The sequence below is a fragment of the Uranotaenia lowii genome, chromosome 3 (assembly GCF_029784155.1).
Source record: "Uranotaenia lowii strain MFRU-FL chromosome 3, ASM2978415v1, whole genome shotgun sequence".
NCBI classification, from domain to species: domain Eukaryota; kingdom Metazoa; phylum Arthropoda; class Insecta; order Diptera; family Culicidae; genus Uranotaenia; species Uranotaenia lowii.
Window position 1 is genome coordinate 326285330 of NC_073693.1, and position 21610 is coordinate 326306939.

General features: G+C 36.7%; 1 long non-coding RNA gene across 1 annotated transcript; it reads left to right on the forward strand.

The window, feature by feature from the left end:
• The first annotated feature begins 9355 nt into the window (after positions 1-9355).
• Positions 9356-10294, forward strand: LOC129757546 (uncharacterized). The gene is made up of 4 exons (XR_008739730.1): positions 9356-9442; positions 9508-9645; positions 9713-9844; positions 9904-10294. It is a non-coding gene; the product is annotated as an uncharacterized LOC129757546 (long non-coding RNA).
• The last annotated feature ends 11316 nt before the right edge of the window (positions 10295-21610 follow it).

Below are 21610 nucleotides of genomic sequence, written 5' to 3' on the forward strand. Positions count from 1 at the left end.
GCTTTGAAAAATCGTGTTAAATATTTTTTCAAACATTCTAAATAAATGATATGCGAATTAGTTTTTCCTTTCCTTTTTCAGTGTTTTTCGTAAAATATTTGTTATCATAAAAGAATTACGTTTAATTTTAATACTTCTGAGTGCGGCCCGCCGAAAGGATTTTAAATTCAAATTGGCCCGTGTTGGTTCAAAAGGTTGCTCACCCCTGGCTTAGGGACTTATTTTGGACCACTCAACATAACCTGGGTATAAAACTTGCTGTTAAATGTTCATCGACGTAATAAGACGTTGTATGACGATATGAAAAGATTCGTGCACACTATTTCAATTGCTTATGTTTGCATTATTTTATTTAATAACTTCGCTAAAGCCCAAACCCGCCTTTAAACGGGATTTACTTCATTCGGCATAAAACCAAGCCAATCTAGACAATGACACCTTACTTTTTGTGCATTATGCTTTAAACCACGATAATCTAACAATCATCATCAATGGCAACCTTTTTGATAAGCAGTTGTCAAAAGCTACAGCTTAAAGAAGCTTAAAAACATGACAAAACTGGACGGATATGCATCAATTTTTTATTAAGTCGTAAATTTTTATGCCTCTTTAAAAATTATTGATAGTTTGGTCTAAAAGTTATAACCATTATAACCATTTAGGGTTGATTTTCGAGAAAATAATATACTTGGTTAGGTAGAGGAGTCGAAATATAAACCCTGTTTGAAGGAGGGGTTGGGAAAAAACGACAACAAATAGGCAAATATGTAACGAGTTTAATTTTTGTAACAGTTGAAATATCTTAGTTACTAGGAGAAAAATTTTGCCAAAAAAGTATATTCAACTATAGCTATGAGATAATCTTAATATGTTTCAATACTTAGGAAAAAATTGTTATAATTGTGTAAAAATAATGAGGCAAAAAGTATTAGAAATCTAGTTTTTCAGCCTTTTTGGTTCTGCAATTTTTGAAAAAAAAAAATACTGTTGAAAAATTTACTCCAGCGTTAATTTTTATCGTACAACAAAAGTTGTTTTGAAAAAAAAAAACTGAACTCTTGTGGATTTTTCAGCGAAAAAAATCTGGCTCTTAGATGGTTAAAAAAATCGCATTATTCTCGCACATTTTTATCATTTTTGAAATATGTATTCTACAGAACTGACACCGAACCAAATCCACTAAGGTTTTGTAAGTCAAAATGTATCAATTGATGTCACGAAGTTGATGATCTGGAACTTTCTTAACTTATCACTGGGTCGTCTAGAGGAGATTTGCGTTCAAAAAATTGATCCTTAAGTTAAGCCAACTGGCCAGCATTTAACACTGCAGAAAAAAAAAATTCGTCGAGATTGCAATGTGCTGTCGAAATTGTCAAAACATTTGAAACACACTATATAACGAAGGAGTTTTTCTGCTTTTGCTCTATTAATATTGAAAATTTCAAGTTTGTACAACTTTGTACAAAGTTTTCAAGCATAAGAAGTTGTAAAAAAAAATGTTGTATTAAAAAATATTCAACGAACAAGTGTATCTAAATAGAGGCTGCGAAAAAGTTGAAGAAAGTTAGTTCAGGAATGAATTAACGTGAACAAACCTAACTTGACTACAAGAATACGAAAGGAAAAGGTTATTGACGAATTCACATAATTGGGCATCAATTGCTGTCGTAAATATAGCAAAATTAAAAAAAAAAACACTTATTTAGTTTAAGGGTGGTCCAAAATAGGTCCAGATGGTGGTCCAAAATAGAAACCTGGTGATCCAAAATACCGACCAGAGTAATGATCGAAGAAACGAGTTTTTTGGCTTAAATCTGGTTACATTGCAACAAACGCCGATGGGTTCCCATAGAAATAGCCTAGATTTTCGTAATAAACGGATAAAGCAATAAAAAATTGTAACATGCACTTTTTTTATTTTAGAAAATAGCAACTTTCCAAAGCGATTCAAAATAGGTCCGTTACCCTAATGACCGATTGCAAAAATTTTTGATGGTTTAGATTGCAAAATTTTTCAGATTTTTCAAATATTTAGTTGTGGAAAACATTCATCGTTAGTTCGTAGAATAGTTCTGGTCAACATGACTAAAGACTGTATGGCTGAGGAACTGTATTTTTTTATCCCCTTTCCATGTGTTCATCATATTTTTTAGTGAAAATTACCCTTTCAAAACCCCCATTTTTTCGCTGAAAAATTCACGGAAGCTTAGTTTTATGATTTCAAACAACCTTTGTTGAACGAAATACTTTATCGCTGAGTAACAATTTTTGACAAATTTTACCAAATTGCATAGACACAGGGGCTTCACACTTAAATAATTTTTTCCTGAAATTTGGAAACATAGCTACATTTTTCCATAAAAATTGTTAAAACTGTTTCAAAAATAACTGAAATAATTCAACTTACACGAGAAGTTAATATTTTACATATTTGTACACTATTGAGCGAAGTTTATGTTTCATCTCTTCTATGTAGCTTAGGATATTTTTTTCTTCAAAAGTTTTTCAGAATGGTAGTAACTTTCAGACCTTACTTTCAAAAAGATTTTTTCGAAAAACAGGTACATTTACATTTTTTCCCACGTTTTTAAGATTCTCTTAGCTGTAGATTTTGAGTCGTTATAGGAGGTTTATTTATCGGTTTATTGTGTTTTGATTCAAACAGTATTTTATATGATTTAGAGTGAAATGTGTTGTAGTTCAAATAGCTAAATTTGATAAATTTATTACGTTTCAAAGTAGTTTTTAATTATATAATAAGGCTGCCGAGTGTGCTTCTAAAAAATCAAGTTATTATTTGTGAAACAATTTTATCAAGGATTAAAAGAAATGTGACTATTAGTCAGTCTTAAAATGTTTCCAAAAATGGTTTAAAGTGTTTGAAAACTACAAAAGGACTGAAAATCATGTTCTTTAGCCTTTAGCCGCAATTGGAAAAAAAACGGCTAGCAGTTTTCCTCAACGATAAAGTTTTTCGTTCTACAAAAGTGGTTTAAAATCATAAAACTAAGTTTTCGTGAATTTATTCAACGAAAAAATTGAGTTTAAAAAGGTAAATGTCCCCTAAAAGATATGATGACCACTGGACAAGGAAATCAATTAATCCAAATCTCCCCTACAGTTCCGCCCGAACATTTTGGTGCCTCGTTAGCAGTGATGTTAATGTTAATAAGCCCTTTTTTGAAATTTAAAAACTTTTTTAGTTTAACTCTAATCGAAATGCAGTCCTCAGATGGAACGTTGTTCATAATTTAGGCTTTAAGAAAAACATTTAATAATGAGGTTGTCAGAATTCCGGGCCCTTTTATCGTAATACCTGGCTAGATCCGGATATCTGAATTCTGAATTTAGTTTTTATGCCAATCTAAAGGACAATTATATTGTATTGAAGTATTTTATGAAAAGTAGTCATGCAATACCTCGCTAGGCACCCAGCAGTGGTGTCAATTGAATTTATTGCTTATCAATGCTAAAAGATATACTCCTGTTAAACAGCTAATAACTTTTTTGTCCAATAAGATACGAAGTTAAGAGCTTCGACAAAGAGTTCAGCGGAAATTTTTCATAAATTAGAACAAAAACTATAAGCAGGCTTGGTTCCACAGAAGAAACAAAAGTGATGTTGATTTTTTTAGTACAAAATATTCAATTTTCCCATACAAACCAAAAAGTCCAAATTTACTCATGTGAACGTTACTTAAAAATTCTGCCAAAAATCATGGATGAGTTTTGAACCAAAAGGAAGCTTTTTAGACCCCAGGGTTTGAGAAATTCAAAAATGACCTCAAATCGACTCAGTCTAATGGTCATAAAATAAGGAGCTATTCAACGAAAATCCAGCTAAAAACATTTGAAACATTTTTTTTCCATCGAAACACATTATCAGCTTTTTAATCGTGTTTTTTAGGTTGCTAATATCACCGAATATGATCATTTTTATGAAACTGTCATAAAAATCCAAAAATATCATAAATTTATCTGAGTTTTTTTTTATTGATTATGCAAATACTTAAACTGAATAAAACCGGGCAAAATGAGGGCATTCTTCTAGGAAATCGAAGTACAGACCCCGTTCGTTTTTGGCAACATTCGATTTTGGCAACATTCGATTTTGGCAACATCCGATTTTGGCACATGTGCCAAAAACGAACGGTTTTTTGAAGCGAAATTACCTTTAAGTTTTTTCTATAACAGGATCGATATAATTTAGACAAACACCAAAAATATGTTTTTACGTTCAGAAATGGTGATAGAATACAACAAAAAAAATCAAAAGTTTTTTAAAAATTTATAAAGTACTCAAAAATTACAAAAAGTTGAAAAATTTAAAAAAAATCAAAAACAAATACAAACAAAAGACAAAATATTACAATGTCAAATAAAAAATGACAAAGAACGACAAAAACAGCAAAAAAAAAAAACAAAAAAAAACAAAGATTATGAACAAAACAAAAATAGTGCAAAATGCATCAAAAACATGAGGAAAAAAACTATAAAAATTCTAAAAATAGTCTAAAATTGACTTTATTTAACGTTAATGATTATAAAAACAGTTATTTTGTAAAAATAAGAGAAAAAAGTTTCAGAAAAAATACCGCTCGATTTTGGCAACATTCGATTTTGGCAACACAAAATATTCGGGAATGTTGCCAAAAACGAACGGGGTCTGTATTGCATGATTATATTTCATTCAATACTTCGCGGACACCAGCAGTGATGTCAATTGAATTTATTGTTTTTGAATGCCAAAAGACATACCCCTGTAAAACAGCTTATAATTTTTTGGCTTGATAAGACACGAAGTAAAAGTCTTGGATGAAGTTGTTCAACGGAAAATTTCCTATAGAGAATATACTTGAAAATTAGGCAAAAAATCATGGATGAGATTTGAACCAAAACGAAACTTTTGAGACCCCCCAGGGTATAAGAAATTAAAAAAATGACCCCAAATCGACTCATTCTATTGTGACAAGTCATATTTTACGCATATTTCTCAAACACATTTGAAAAAATGGTTTCAGAAAAATCAAAAATTTTGCGGAAATCCTGCTAGATTTCGAAACAATAACTGTCGCGTATTCCGAATATGGAAAGCTTTTGAACATAAATTTGACTAAATGTCACACAAGTTATTTCAAAGAATGCGACTGATTACTTTTTTTTTTTAACAATAAGTAGTTTAAAGTTGTCAGGTAATGTAATGTTTAGATGTACAAATTTGTGTGATGTTCTGTCAAGTGGGGGCTGTTAATTTTGGGGCAACACGTGAGCCATCTCCGATGCAGGGTATGAACCACCTTTTTTAATTCAAGACTATTATTGATTACGTTTTCTTGTTCCTGAAGCTTGACCATGAAAACAACTCGAAATTTTGAATTTGGTCGAAGTTATAACAAATTAAGCCGATTCTCCTTCTTTGGCACAAAAACAACATTATTCGACTTTTTGCCACTCCACCACAGTTTTTGCGTAATAGCAGAATTCCAGATCTAATTTAAACGGACTTTTCAGAGAAAACGGTCACATTTGGAGGCAGTCTTCTTTATATTTTTAGCCATTAATCGTGTCAATCATTATGAAAGGCTGAGTAATTTGCAGTTTCCACAGATCGTAAGCCTCCTCAAGTATTTGACATTAAATTGTTCAATTTACTTCCTTATTTATCTCCGGAAAATTCAGACGAGGCTTGTCAATGAACAGTTTCTGGTTGAAAACCAGGTGTCAGGTGAGTTCGTTTTGCTGTGCATTACAATTTTTTTCAAAATATCTCCCCACAAGCAGTCCAAATATTTTGCGCACGGTTTGACCACCGTATTTTGTTTATTTTATCGGTGGGCAGCCTTTCTACCTTGTAGAAATGAAACTCAGACCTATTTCTAGACCTAGCTAGACGAACCAGTCAGAAAAATTTAATATTTTTTATCACTTCCTCTATTCATATTTTCTTATTAAGCTTGAAAACATTACTCTCACTTCATGGAATCAATCATCTTCACTTTTATTCAAATATTAGCTAACTACTGGATCCTCTAAGGCTTGTAACCTGCTCCCAAGGTAGCATGCTACTGGTTTTGATTCGGGCCTTGGAAGGGTATTATCCCCCCAGAACTAACGAATAGCTCCAATAACGATAAAGATGTAGCAGAACACTCACAACAGTGAACAACAGAACCCATCGTCGCTTATCCGCAGTTGTAGCCAATTAGACAACTGATGGTGTTTTAAAAACGTGTTGGGTGCATAATGAGATCCACCACAGAAAGTAGATTCGATATCTAACAATCCCTCAATCCCTTGGTCATGATCTTATACTGTGCTCTCCCGAAAAATACTGAGTGGAATTGAATTTTAGCTAGAATTGGCGAGACTAGAAAAACATCGCATCCACTATTTTACTACTCCGATACTCAACTACTCCACAATTATATACTAACTAATCGACACTCATGCTCACAAGAAAGCAAACAATACGTGGTGAATATGATTGACAAAACTCGAAATATAAAAACTGGTTGCACAAGCTGATCCCGCCAACAGTTGCGAGTTAATCGTTAAGGAAGCGTTGATTTTATTATGTGAATTTTGTGCGTGCCGCTTCACCCAGCAACGTGAGGACACATATAGCCATATAAATTGTGCAGTGATTTATCACAATTCTTTTTCCTACAGTGAAATCAACTGAGCTAATGTGTTATCTCAAACTCTGTCCGTTGCATGAAGAGTTTTGAATCAGTGCAGAAATTAGTATTACCCACTGATTTAGTTGAGGTAAATCTGCAACGTCATTAGTATGCATGCCACGTTTTTCCTATATCAGTTCTTTCATTCCAAGATTACTCGAATTTATAAGTTATCACCGGTATTAAGCACGTGTATGATGGAGTAGTAGTAAAGAGGGAATTTAAGAAGATCGGCCTGTATAATTTACCTACAATATACCTAATGATAGCCTGAAACGTGGCAAGTCATTGGATGTGTTCGGACGATGCCTTCAGGATCACCCAGTCGCAGACTGGGCAGTTCTTATTTCGGGTGGTACCACCGAAGCTGAACGCCGAAGGGATACACCAATGCAGACTACACCATAGATAAGACACACTACACCATAGATAAGTACTAAAACCGTATTTTAAGTCTAACTGGGGAGGAAAATTAATAAAATCATGCCACTAAAACTAACCTCAATCTCTTGTGACGTTGAAGCGGTTCTTTATGTTCTGGGGTATTCTCGTGATTAGATTATCGATAAGTTATTTTTTTTTGCTCTGAGCCGCGAACCTAGCGGCTGTCTGGGAAAAGGTTGCATTCTTCCCACCGGTCGTTCTTTTTGTTATCAAATTTCTTTTATCTTGCAGCTAAGCTTGCTCAGCCGGTTGACAGGCTTTTAAACGAAATTTTCTGTATTTTTCTCGCTACTGCCCAAAAACTTTTGCCAATTATCTTCAGTATTGGACTCTATCTCTAACAAACATTAGGCAGATTGTCACCAAACTTTGTACACGTACACATTACATTACTGAATAATTTCAAGAAATTGCAAATCCAAAAGTTATTCACAGAACAAAGTGTTGCATTTTTTCGAATACACTCTTTATTTTTGACCCTGGGTTTACACGGCTAAAGCGCAATGTAATACCTTCTTAGTTACCTATCTATCTTGATTTATGTTGATAGGCAAGCGCAGAGTATTTTAATTATAGGGTACCGTACATCGAGCGTGAAACAGCCCACACCGGCCATGATGACGTTGTTGTTATGAGATTCTTCATACATTCCATAGGAAAAAAAAATCTACACTTTTCGTCATTTGCATAAAAAAGTTCAGTAATTAGTGTTAAGGAACTAAAGTTAGTGTTGAAACAATTGATTTCAGTATGAAATATATTGAATTTAGAGCTTAGAATCATTCCAAAAATCAAATTAGAAAATAGTTACGAGAAAAGATGATTTATCAATTTAATATTTTACGGTTAACGAACTCGAAATTTGCGTGTTAAATGATTTATTAGGACTATTAGATGTGCTCTCTTGCAATATTTTCCATTTTAAATTTACAATATGCTTAGATATAGATTCCAGTGATTACAATTTCCACCAAAATTTAGACATTTCCGCGGTTGATTCGCATTTTATGCAGAACCATAAACCAAATCGTATTTGGGGGAAGTAGGCGACGACTGGATGAAATCGCACGGAGTTTTGGATGGAGTCTATGTCATGAGTGAAAACATTTAAATCAATTGGTGTAACTTTGATATTACGAGAAAAACGGAGAAATAAAGTTGTACGGAGCTATTTCAAAGATGAAAGTTGTGTTCCGGGAATGATGTTGTGAGGAAAATGACAAATCAGGTCTAGTGATTTGCTTCAAAGATCTGTTATTATTAATATTATTGTTTATTGAATCTTGCAACGTAAGATAAAAATCTTTTTAAATGTTACAATGTGGTAGTTTCATTTCTAATAATTTCTTAACAACTAATCGTTCCATCATACTGATTCTTATTTATTTATATGTCGTTCTTACTCCACGAATTCCTCCAGCAAACTCCTTTTGAACTCTGTGTTCCGGATCGTCCCAAGTAAAAAGTTCGAAAGAGTGGACTGTAATTAACACTCTTGGGAACGACCGGGGAACACTTCAAAAAACAGCACAACTTCTTCGCCACAGTTCTTAATTTGGGTGCAATTAAGGCTACCCAACACAGTTTATCACAGAATCTCTTCTTGTGGTACTGTGATATTGATCACAGATGAATTTTTCTTCCGTTAGTAATAACACCGACCGATTTGGGAGGAACTTTAACTTTTATTCCCAATTAACTTAAAATACCGTCCGAACGGGGAAATAATTGTAGCCGAAATGTTGATCGTTTGGAGGTTTGTGCGAACTAACTTTTATTGGTTTATGCTGGCTGGCTGGCAAAACAACTCGGTTTTGGACCAACACGATCACACGATCGTTGGTTTGAGAGAGTGAGTTCTCGGGAGAGAACTCACCTCCCGTTTAGTCGCTGGGGTGGCTCTTATTTTATGGCAACAAATAAAACCGTTCCACAACATGCCGGCCCCCTTGAAACCATACGGGTTTCGAAACAAAACATTACAAACATGGTCTTAAATCTATACAATCATTGAACAACTTATTAACTAACAGAATACAATACTAAATTCAATTTCTCAATTCATTACAATCGCACATAAAATATTTGGTTTGTCAAGCGTTGCGTTTGTGTATACGCTGCTTAAATCTCAGCGACCGGATCGCATTCACTCTCTCCTCTCGATTCTCTGTGTGGTGAGTGACGAATAAGAACTGGACGGCTGCTAGCTGACACAAACACACTCGTTCGTTGTTTTGGTTGGCAGGTTTCAGAAGGTTTGCTGTACGGAAATCATAATTGATTGCGAAGTTTAGGCATAAAACATCACAATTTCGGAGGTAAGTCGGATAATTTCATTGTATACTGGTTGCAGCTAATAGATATTTCCATTCTCTTTGCTCAGGTGCTGCTGCTGCTGCTGGTGTGGATGGGTGGCCTACGCTGGGTGGAGAAATCATTTTCTTGTTGCCGTCGGACCCTTTGCTGCTGTGCGAAAGTTCCAATCATGATGTTTGCCGGTAAAATCCTCCGATTTCCGCAGGTAAGTCGTACATTATTAAAGCATAACGAAAGCAGCTGATGTTTTTTTTTCCAATTTGCATGCTCAGATATTGCTGGTGACTGCAGATGAGTACCCTTCGCTGGGTGGTGTATTTTGTTTCTCGCTGCTGTTGGTTGACTCCGTCGCAGGCTGGCGAACAGCAACGAAAACCATAGGCCGTGTCGATTTCTCGTTTCGGGTATGTAACAAAATGTACAAAAAGTTTTGAAGACTCATTCATTTTTTTCCTTTTTGTAGGCGAAATTTAATGCTGATCTATTGGTGAGTACGATGCATGGCTGTTACCGGAAACCAATGAAGCTCGATGATTTTTTAAGCGTTGGTTGGAGCATACGGTGGGTGCTTATTTAAACGATTTTCACAATCTGTCGATATCCGACCAGAGGCTGACTCTTCGTGATGATGTGCGATGTGAAGACCTGTCGACTTTCGACCGGAGGTTGACACAGGACTTGTGTTAAACCGATGAAAAAACACATCAACCTGTCGAAATTCGACCAGATACGTGATACGTGTGCTTGACGACATTCGTGGACCAACATATGCTCGTAATGATGACCAACGCTAACCCGTCGACCTTCGACCAGGGGTTATCTCGACTGTGTACCACAGTATCAACCTGTCGACCTCCGACCAGAGGTTGATATCTGATTGACCAATAAATGGATGATCAACTGATGAAAAATTGTTGTTGATGGATGTTTCCGGAACCGATGTAGGATGACAATAACTGATGACTGCCTTTCGATAAAATATGACCTCCTGATGTCCTCTGAGCTGATGTTGATGTTTGATTGGGCAACTGTTGAACTTTCGTTTGTAATAGGAGGAACTTGTTGATCAATTTTCAACTGGAGGATTGCAACGGAATCGAAATTCGCTTCAATTTTGGGATGCAAGAATTCCGATGGATGTGATAGCCTGGATCGGACTTGTGTTGCTATGTTGAACCGGAAGTTCTCGGGGATGGGTTATTGCCGGCCTCGGTGGTTCAAGAGGTTGGGGTCATGAAAAAAAATAATTGTTCGAAAGGCTTTAGCAGGTTTTTGGAAAATTGCAACATGCATCCTTGTACCAATTTTTTAATTTCAACAAGCATATTCTGACATAAACTGACATACATAAACTGACACATTTCGCCAACTGCGAATTCTGACGATGACTTTTCCGATATGATGATCTCTGACAAATCGTTTTCTGACTCATTTCATCTGACACGATCATTCTTGATCAACTGGCATTATGTTGTCGACATGATTGCTATCGCGCATAAAATGTAATAAGGTTATGTAGATATCTCGGTCAACTATTTCGTTTTTGTTCTATTTTTGACGTAATTCAGCATGGAGAAATTTTCCGACCCTTCTTTAAGACCACGAGTTGTACCGTTTTTACGCAGAATGTGTTGTATGTGCTGATGTTTCTTCTCGACGTCTGCACTGATAAATTATCGATGCAGACGGAGGCATAGAATGGAGGACATTTAGTCATTCTGACCAATTGGGTCTACCGTCAATTCGCCGTTCGACAAACGCCGATTGAGGTGCGACACGATGAAGCAAATCTACAAATAGATTTACAATTGTGCTGTCCGACTTCAGCACGATGTGCTGTTGCAAAATACTTAGCGATCTTAAATTTACATTAATTTGAGTTGGCCTTTGACGAATTTGTTCTCCTCGCAAATCTTCAAAATGAGCTGAAGAAATTCCAAAAATGGCCGAGTGATGCGAGTTATTTCAGGACCCTTGTCCGACTGACTGAGTTTCTGACATAAAAACTGACATAGATTCTGACTGTTGTACTGAATGGGTTTCTGACCGATTTTTCGATAAAGTTCTGAATGTTTTTCCAAATGTTTTTTTCTGAATGGATTTCTGAATGAGTTTCTGAATGTAGTTCTGACAAGTTTCCGCTTTGGGATCTGAATGTTTTTCTGAATAAATAACCGAATGATTTACTGACAGTTTGCTGACCGATTTTCCGACATTTGTTCAGACACAATCTTACGTACGCAAGATAGGCAAGTTGCGTAACGACCGAGACATAACCTGTTCCGTGTGATCTCAACATTTCTGGAGATTTAGTTGGTTGCAATACTACTAGAGGCGTAGCAAAACTGTGAACATAATTGCAACGTTCTTGCAATCGTGTGATTTCGAAACCGATTTTCAACGCGAATGATAGCAGTCGACAACAAAAAACTGACAAACTCATACTCTGTATGGGTTACTGACTGATTCCAAAGTGTGCGAAAGGTTATCTGTGGTGTACTGTGGGTAATTTGGTGGGTCGGGTGCTTGAACAACTGGGTATGAGTTGGTGGATTGACGAGTTGATCGATTTGGTGTGTGCTGATTGTGTGTGCTGTCTCTACTTTGGTTCGTTTCAAACTGATTGGCATTATCGGGTCTGTTACGCGTTGGTGGAACGGAGGAGGAGTAAGATGGTGAGTGAGGCCGATAGAAGTAGCGAGGACTTTCATAATGCAAAAGTGTGTGGTGGTTCCGATGGCATTTTTGACAGGGACTTCTGGTACAATCTATGGCATAATGTCCAGGTTGCAAACACTTAAAACACAAGCGACGTTTGTGGACTTCCGAAAACCGTTCTGACACAGACCAACTCTTCAACGTTCGACACTGGACAATGTTATGCTGACGATCTCCACAAATGGTACAACATTCTGGAGGCTGCGATGCGATTAAAGTTGTAGTGTTTCTCAACCGTCGATAGTCTGGCTGAGGCGAGCTCCTAAAGCGTCGATACTGTGGCTCCGGTGATCTCGTGAACCTTGGATGCTGAGGCTCTGGCAAAGTGTTGGCGACTAGAGATTGCAGAACCAAACACTGATCTCGTAGGAAGTTCATCAGGTTGGAATAGGTTGGCACTTCCTTCGAATTGTGATGCGTTTCCCACTGCCGAAGTGTTACGGGATCCAGACGCATGCAGATCATGTGCGCCAACAACGTCGACCATTCTTTGGTATTTTCCCCAATCTTGTCCAGCATCTGCAAGTTTTTGTCGAAGTCACCGATGAGCCGATTCAAGGACTCGCTGTTCTCTCGACGAATTGGTTCAATTGCAAAGAGCGCATCGAGATGAGCTTTAACAATGAGCTTTTTGTTCTCATACCGCTTTTCTAGTATACTCCATGCCACTTGGTAGTTCGCCGCCGTAATTTCAATAGAGCCGATTTCTTGGAGTGCTTCGTCCCTCACCGATGACCTCAAGTAGGTGAACTTGTCAATTGGGGAAAGCTGATCGTTGTTGTGAATGAGACTCTGGAACATGTCGCGGAAGGTGATCCATTCTCGAATTCTTCCACTGAAATGGGGCAGCTGGATTTCAGGAAGTTTCACGCGAGACATAACCGAACTTGTAGAAGATTCTGACAATTCAACTGACACTTGTTTTTTCCGCTTGAAGGCCACCAGGGAAGATTTCGCTGTGCAATAAACCTCTTCGACCTGGGATGCTGCCTCATCAAACTCTGCTTCACGCTTGGCGATTTTGGCTCTCACTCGTTTCTCCCGCTGGCCTTCGGTTTCTTTTGATTCTGGCTTGAATTCGAGGTCTTCTTCGTCATGAATCAATTTAATCTTTCGCTGGATTGTGTGAAATCTCCGCATCGCATCTTCTAACAATTCTAACCGAACGTCGATTTGATTTTCGTGTCGTTCCATCGAAAAGCCTTCAACGAACCTCGCTACACCGTGGATGGTCCGTTTGAGTTGTCGCTCTTGCTCTTTCAAATCGTTGAAGTCGACGTCTTCCATGATAAAATGTTCACTGACTCAAAATCTGACAAAAAAAACCGACAAATATTCTGACACAATCCGACAAAGCTCAATTAAGAACTTAAAAATCCGTTTCAAAAATTTGAACCAAAAAATTTATTTGCACATCGACACGTCCGCTTGTTAATGTTGCACTAGATTGCCAAATCACACACAATTTTTAAAAATAATTTGAAATAGTTTTTTAAGAAATGATAAAACTTCTTCACCGACACGTCCTAGTGATCTCCGCAGATCATTAATCAATTATGCTGACTTAAACCAAAAACCGACTCATTCAAAGGCCAATGATTCGCTCACACAAAGCACTTTGCTTGCTTTCACCGTTAATTATGTGTTTTCCAATGACTCAACTCAACTCAACGTTCTAATTTTTGACCGAAAATGAATGACCAAACGCACCCGGTTGACTGAGAAGGTTTTCAATGAAACAATTGCCAATTTCGAACCACAAGCAGCAGAGAAAGATGTTGATAAAAACCGATCAAGGATTGCACACAATTCCCATGATAAAAAATCCGAATACTTCAGTTTTACGCTTTATTTCGAGCAACCCACAAAACAGACACCATTAATCATGCACACTTTGTACTTTCCTGTTTTTAAAAACCAGTTCCGTGGACCAAGGAATGTTCCGACCGATGTTCCGATTTTGTTCGCCCTCCGGTTCTCCTTGGTTGCTTTGTGTTGTAGCAAATGGCGCAGCTGTGGTACCGTGGTGCATTGAGTAGCGCTGATCAGCGCGATGGCGAAGCAGCGATGGCTGCGGTGGCTTGATGCTCCCGAAAGTGCGATGGCCGTGCACTGATGCTGCCGGGTACTTCTTGCGATCCGAAACCGTCTGTCACTGTCCGTAGGCTTTTACTGGCCACATATCCGGTTCGAAGGACCAAAAAATGTTCCGGATCGTCCCAAGTAAAAAGTTCGAAAGAGTGGACTGTAATTAACACTCTTGGGAACGACCGGGGAACACTTCAAAAAACAGCACAACTTCTTCGCCACAGTTCTTAATTTGGGTGCAATTAAGGCTACCCAACACAGTTTATCACAGAATCTCTTCTTGTGGTACTGTGATATTGATCACAGATGAATTTTTCTTCCGTTAGTAATAACACCGACCGATTTGGGAGGAACTTTAACTTTTATTCCCAATTAACTTAAAATACCGTCCGAACGGGGAAATAATTGTAGCCGAGATGTTGATCGTTTGGAGGTTTGTGCGAACTAACTTTTATTGGTTTATGCTGGCTGGCTGGCAAAACAACTCGGTTTTGGACCAACACGATCACACGATCGTTGGTTTGAGAGAGTGAGTTCTCGGGAGAGAACTCACCTCCCGTTTAGTCGCTGGGGTGGCTCTTATTTTATGGCAACAAATAAAACCGTTCCACAACACTCTGATTTATTTTGAATTGATTTTAGATTAAAGGGAAGATTATTCCAATATACAACGCCTCTCACGAAGAAAGATCTACCGTAATAAGTAGTACTATGCAAAGGGACTACAATATTCCTGGTTCTAGAATTTCTTAACGGGACTAGTAAATTTTTCAAATAAAGTGGTTTTCCGGATTTCAAAATTCTGTGCATTACTACGCAAGAACGATACTTCCGAAAATTTTCAAATGAACAACCAATGAGTAGTTTTTGTAAATGTGACACTCGGGAGAAACGTGACAAATTGAAAACATATCGTACGCAGGAGTTGAGAGCTATGCGCAACCTACTAACGGATCTTTCTAAGGCATTCAAATATAGAAAATCACCGTAAATAAATAGAGGATAAACATAGGTTTTGAAAAGTTTCAATTTTGTAGAGACGTCCAAATGGTTTGTCGTTAGGTTTAGTCTTTTCAGCGCACCGTAAATTTTGCAGCATTGAGCATTAATATGTCAATTCCAAGAAAGATCCCGTTCGAAAATTACTCCGAGGTTTTCAGCATAGTCTACAAACTGAATAGTAGTGTTGTTAAGAACAACTTGTGGAGAAACTTGTGAGGTTAACTGTCTACCAAAACACAGTGCTTTGGTTTTTGATGGGTTTATTGGTAAGAGATTACATCAGACCATTCACTTATTTTAGCAAGATCCTGATTTATTTTTGCGTAAAAATCATTCAGGTTTGATGCATTTTTCTCGCAGAGGTATATTTGTACATCATCAGCAAATAGATGAATTGAGCAGTGCTGTAGAACAGATGGAAGGTCGTTTATAAAAAGTGAGAAAAATAAAGGTCCCAAAATCGATCCTTGCGGAACTCCCGAATGTATGGATACAAATTCAGAAAAACATTCGTTGAAAAATACAGTTTGAGAGCGCCCTTCAAGATACGATAGAACAAGTTCGGAAGCTGGTCTTGAAAAATTGTATTTGGTTTTCAGTTTGTTAACAAGTTTTGAATGCGAAACGCGATCGAAGGCTTTTGCAAAATCTATTAACAACAGAGCTGCAAACCCTTTTTATCTAAGGTGTACGCAATGTCGTCATGTATTTTCATAAGAGCGGTTTCTGTGCTGTGAGATGAACGAAATCCGGATTGAAATTCAAATAGAATGTTGTTTTGGTTAAGGTATTCAGTTATCTGATATTTAATCAGTTTTTCAAAGATTGGATAACTCATGGGATTTAGCTTTTTTTTGAATAGGAATAACTTTCGATTGTTTCCATTGATACGGAAATCTTGAAGTTTTAATAATTATGTTAAAAATATGACTAATAGCGGGTAGAATATATGGTAAAATTATTTTGATTAGTTTGATAGGAATATCATCCATTCCTACTGCATTTGATTTGATAGAATGAACTGCGTTTATGATTTCATATTCTTCAAAACGTTTGAATTTAAAGCCGTGTAAGTTATTCGGATAATACTGTTGTTCATTGCTAGTTCTAGAAAAATTTGAGGAGAAGTAATTATTGATCTCATTAGCTGTAAAATTTGTTGTTGCTGTATTTCCTGGCTGTATCTGTTGGCTTGGAAAAGTTTACAAATGATTGGCAAAAAATGTGTTTCAATGTGAAAAATTAACAGCAGACCGGACGCTTTTTTTTCGTTCTCCAAGTGATGCACAGGGGAAGAATTTGAATGTTGCCACCCGAAAGGGAGAAAATTAGCGTTAAAATTGTGTTTGAAAATTGACCTACGGGAATCTGAACCAGAAAAAAGGAATTTGAAGATTTTTTAAGTGATATTTTTTGGAATTGACCCAAAAAAATGGAATAAGTCCAGTGAAAATGTAGTTCAATTAAAAATATGAGCATTGACTAGCAGCGAGATGTCTGTCGATTTATATGAAAAAAACGTGGTTATGTTTTTATTGTGGGGTATTGGTGTAATTGCTAGAATACTAGAATGCTGCGATTAGTGCTTAATTAATATGTAACTGAAGAACATGCAGACTTTTGCTATCTGTGTAGATCGCCGAAAAACTGCTGAAGCCTTTTGATGGCATCAAGATAAGTATCATTTCATTTCACCACTCCTTTTAATTGCAGTTGATTCATTCAGAATAAATAGCTTAACTCTATTTAAGGGGATTTGGGGGGGGGGGGGGGGGGGGTTTGGACAGGACATCAAACGAACGGAAAACTGATATACAATGGATTGTGGGTTCAAGCCAGTCGAAGTATCTCGGCAAATTTGGAATCTTGAGTAGGCTATTTAAGTACCATTTCAGGATTCTTTATTTGTTTCGAACAGTTTGAAGGGAGTGAGATGAGTCAAACCTGTCCCAAGCCAGTGGTAACGGCCCCTTGGTTGTACTGCAATCATTGTTGATGAGTTAAGCATGAACAGTATTTGAATGTGCGATCGAGACTTCCCGTACCGACTCGGGTCGAAAGACCTATCAGCCACTGCACTGGTGGGTCAAACATACATACATACATACATACAACCATAAACCAAATAGTATTTTTTGAAGAAGCTCATAAATCTGGGAAGTCGAACTTATGCATTTGAGGACAGTGGCGTACAAGTTACTGGCATCAGAAATATTTTTTATGGAAAAACTGTAGGATTCAGTACAATGCAGCCAATGCTAGCCTTTTTTGTTCATAATAACTACGTCATCATTCTGGAAATCTGCCAACCAATATGTCCGATGAGGTAACCGGTTATTTCGAAGAACTTTGCCGTGGAGTAAGTTCTTCAAGCTTAATAAGATTCCATTTTGTGTTTTTATTTAGCTTACCTGTAAACATATAAAAATCGAAAAATCCAACTAAATACTAACAAGTTGATGTGATATTTTATTAGAACAAACAAAACCCCACCATATTCATAAAATATATCACTTTATTCGTTCTTTGATTTACCTTTTTTGATGCGTTGCCTAGCTATCAGTTAATACTAACGTTTAAAAAAAATCAAATCTGCTAGGTAATTATCCTATTGTTGTGAGTAAATCTCACTGTCCACATCTATACTGTGAAAGGTAGGTAGATAGGTTTGAAATGGTTACTCGAGCAATTATCTCTATTTGTTCAACTCTCTGACTGACGGGCTGCAAGCAAAATGGCCACTCAAAACCGGCCAAGAACCTGAGCCCTCCACTAATAATAATCCTCTTCATTCTCATCGTGAAATGCAATAGGTAAATCAGTTGTCAATTAATGATGAGCGCTACCGTTCCATTGGAGTGATAATTCCGGTCGATAGAAACGGACCACGTCCGGATGTTCCCGATGGATTCCGGCGCAATGGATCGGCATCATCATCAACATTTTCGGAATCGGTCTCAGCCTCGGCAAGGATTTGGTCAATTTCGTCACGCACTCGCTCGGCTGCCACAGCACGAGATCTTCGTGGTGAATCCTCGTCGCCATAGTCGTCATCCTCGTCGTCGTCGTCGAGTTGCTGCACCCGATTGTACTGATACTCAACAGACGATGATCCATCGCTGGGATGCTCTCCGAGGAAGCAACGGCGCCACATCAGATAGATGACCGCAAATGCCACCAGCAGCGTGACTCCGACGACGGTTATCATAATGAGATAGTCGGCCGTTTGCCAGTTTGACCGGATGTCATTCGGAGGCTGATCCGAGCTGCCGGAATGGACGGCATTAGATGGGAATTTGCCGGTTGTTCCCCGCTGCCGGGAGGATGGATTGATGGAAACGCAAAATTGACGGTGGCTTCCAGGTCCCAGTTGAGGAAGGCTGCCCTCGGAAGTAATTGTGGTGCCTTCGATGAAAGCCAGCTCCGGCTGACATTCGATGCAGTCGAAATCCTTCGGGCCGGAACATCGGAGACACGTGGCATGACAGGGCAGACAACGGGGATGGTACTGGATCGGGCCGTCACGTTGTTGCGGTCTTTTGGCGGCGCGCAGCATAATGCGGTTTTCGCCTGTAACTTGTCGTCGTCGTCGTCGCTTCGGGATGGCATTCTGATCTTCCTCCTGCTCCTCATCCAATTCCGATGCAATGCTGCTGTTGCTGCCGAAGGTGCTGGCCGGGCAGTTTGTAAAACAGTGGCCGTTGTACAAATACGTCGACGAGTTGCATTCTGCGAATTAAAGGAAGAGCGGAACCAAATATGCGCGGTCTAACTTCAGGTCTAGCTTCATACATTGGGATTTGCTTGCCGCCAGGGGGGAGGCTTTTTGGTGCAGAGCGTCTTTCATGGTGCGTTGCCGTGCAGAAATGAAGCGGGGGTGTTTGGTAGCAATTGGAGTTGGGTGCTTTTGATAACCATAACCGGTACAAGTTAGTTAGCTAATTGATTTTATGTTATTTATTTGCGAAGCTTAGTCTTAATGCTAGAGAGATATATGCAATTATTTAAGCTGTGCAAGCAAAGACAAACAGAAGAAGAAGAAAGGTTGTAAATATGTACACAGTAAATTTTTGCCTTGATTTCCAGAAAAAAAAATTGCTAGTAACGTCCACCAATCCAAATTTTGCTGGAAATCAGCAAAAATTCTCCGTCTTGCTGACTTTTCCACTACTTGATCTGCATTGCTTAAAAACCAGTTATCGATCTGCCAAAATTGAAACTTGCGTTATTCTTGTAGGTGAAATTTAATAAGAAAAAAGAGTTGATTCTGCTTGGTGTAACTTCCGTAAAATTAAATTTATCGGTGAGTTGATCGTTTAAACACTTTAAATATAAACTACAAAGCATAGCTAAAAGAATTATCTTTTTTTCTAGTTCTGTAAGTTTGCCTTAAAAAGTCATATTCAATTTATCTCGCAAAACTTATCTCAGTATAAGTATCCCAGTTGAAGTAATTAATTTATTATTTTTATTTCTAGCCCGAAAACGACTTTAAACAGCAATTGGTGGACCGTACATAATTGAGGGGTGTTGTTTCTCGCCGCGGGTAGACCATTAAAACATAAAGATTCTTGATTTTAGTGAGTTTTTACTAATAATATCTGATAAAAGCTCTTACTAAAGCATTTTAATGTTTTAAATTTAGAAAATTTGAATGATAACTACTGCAAAAACCACTTTAAATTGAACCAAACGTTTGTAGTTTTCCAGAAAAGCATTTTTCAGATTGCTGGTTTTCTAGGAATTGAGTTTACTGGTCAATTCCAGCAATTCATGTTGCTGGAAATTTTGCTGGAAAATCAGAGGGACAAAAACCAGCAAAATTTTGCTGATTTCCACTAAATTACAACGAATTACAACTTTTCTCATATTCCGAAAACAGGGCTGGTAGCGGTTTGGCAATGAAAAAGTAGTGACTTTAGTGACCAAAATTTGAAAAAAAAAAAAGTGACCAAATAGTGACTTGGAGAACCGAAAAAGTGACCAAATTGTGACTATGTAGAACGAAAAAAGTAACTTTGAAGTACAAAAAATGTGACCAAATCAGACCCGTGCGAAGGACCCGTCTATGGGGAGGGAGGGAAAAGGTTTTCTTACACCGTTTGTCACTCATGTTCAACACACAAACTAAAAAAATGACTGATAAACAAAATTTTGGAAACATATTACAATGAATGTTTCAAATTTTCGGTAAGTCAAGAAAGTAAGAAATAAATTAGTTTCAAAAGAATTTCTTAGCAAATTTCAAATTAAAAAAAATCTGAATTCTAAAATAAATGTCCAATCTTGTACAAAATAATACATAATACATAATTGTTAATTTTTATACATCTAGATTTGGAATTCTTTTCCTCATTTTCAACTGGAAATTTAGTGAGAAATTCCGCTGTAATTTTTAATTTGAACAAAAAATATTTAATCACGATTTAAAATGTGAATTACCGATTACTGAATAAGAAATGAGTTTTGAACAAAATTTATTCAATGTTCGATGGTTTAATTTAATTTAATAAAAAGAAGAATATATTTATAATTATTTTAAAAGTGTCAGTTATATAAGCCAGACATAAAACCTTTAATAAAGTAAAATCCTCCAGTTATCAAAATTTAAATAATAACTTCATGTTCAACTACACTGACAAAGAAATGTTATAAAATGAGTAATTACGTGAATGATAAAAACTGATGAAAAATAAAAAATAATGAGTTAAAAAATGTTGGTATTAATATTGAATGCTCAATTCAAATACAAAGTTAGTTAACACTGCGTATTAAAATGTATTTGTAAAGTTGCTACTTAGAACAATTTTTCAAACTTTTTAGATTACTTTAAAAATCATGATCGATCCAAAAAAACATGATTTCATATAAAAATATTAATAAAAAGTTTTTAAATTTTCAATCGCAGGTTTTGAAGCTTTAAATTACAAGCTCTGAGTATTTTGTCTCTTTTGATTAAAATATTGAATGCTGAAATAGCAGAAGGTTTGAATTATATTTTATTATTAAAAATTTGGAGTTAAAGGCTTATGGTTGAAGAACACGAAAATTCAGAATTTAAAAACAAGGAAACAATTGTTAAAAATATGTCTTAAAAATTTAAAAAGCTTGATTAAAAAAATCCGGCAAGTTGATTAGAAAATTGAAAAAAAACTGTACAATAAAAATAGGTAAATTTATTTGAAAATTGAAAAAAAAACAATATGGAAATAAAAAAGATAAGTTTTTTAAAACATTTCAGGAAGAGTTTTTTCAATAAACATGTTTCACTATAACCATTTTGGTGCTTATTTTTTTAAATTATTGATTTGGTAAATAGTGTCCTAAACTAGAAATTTTGTCAAATTCGGCCGAACACATTT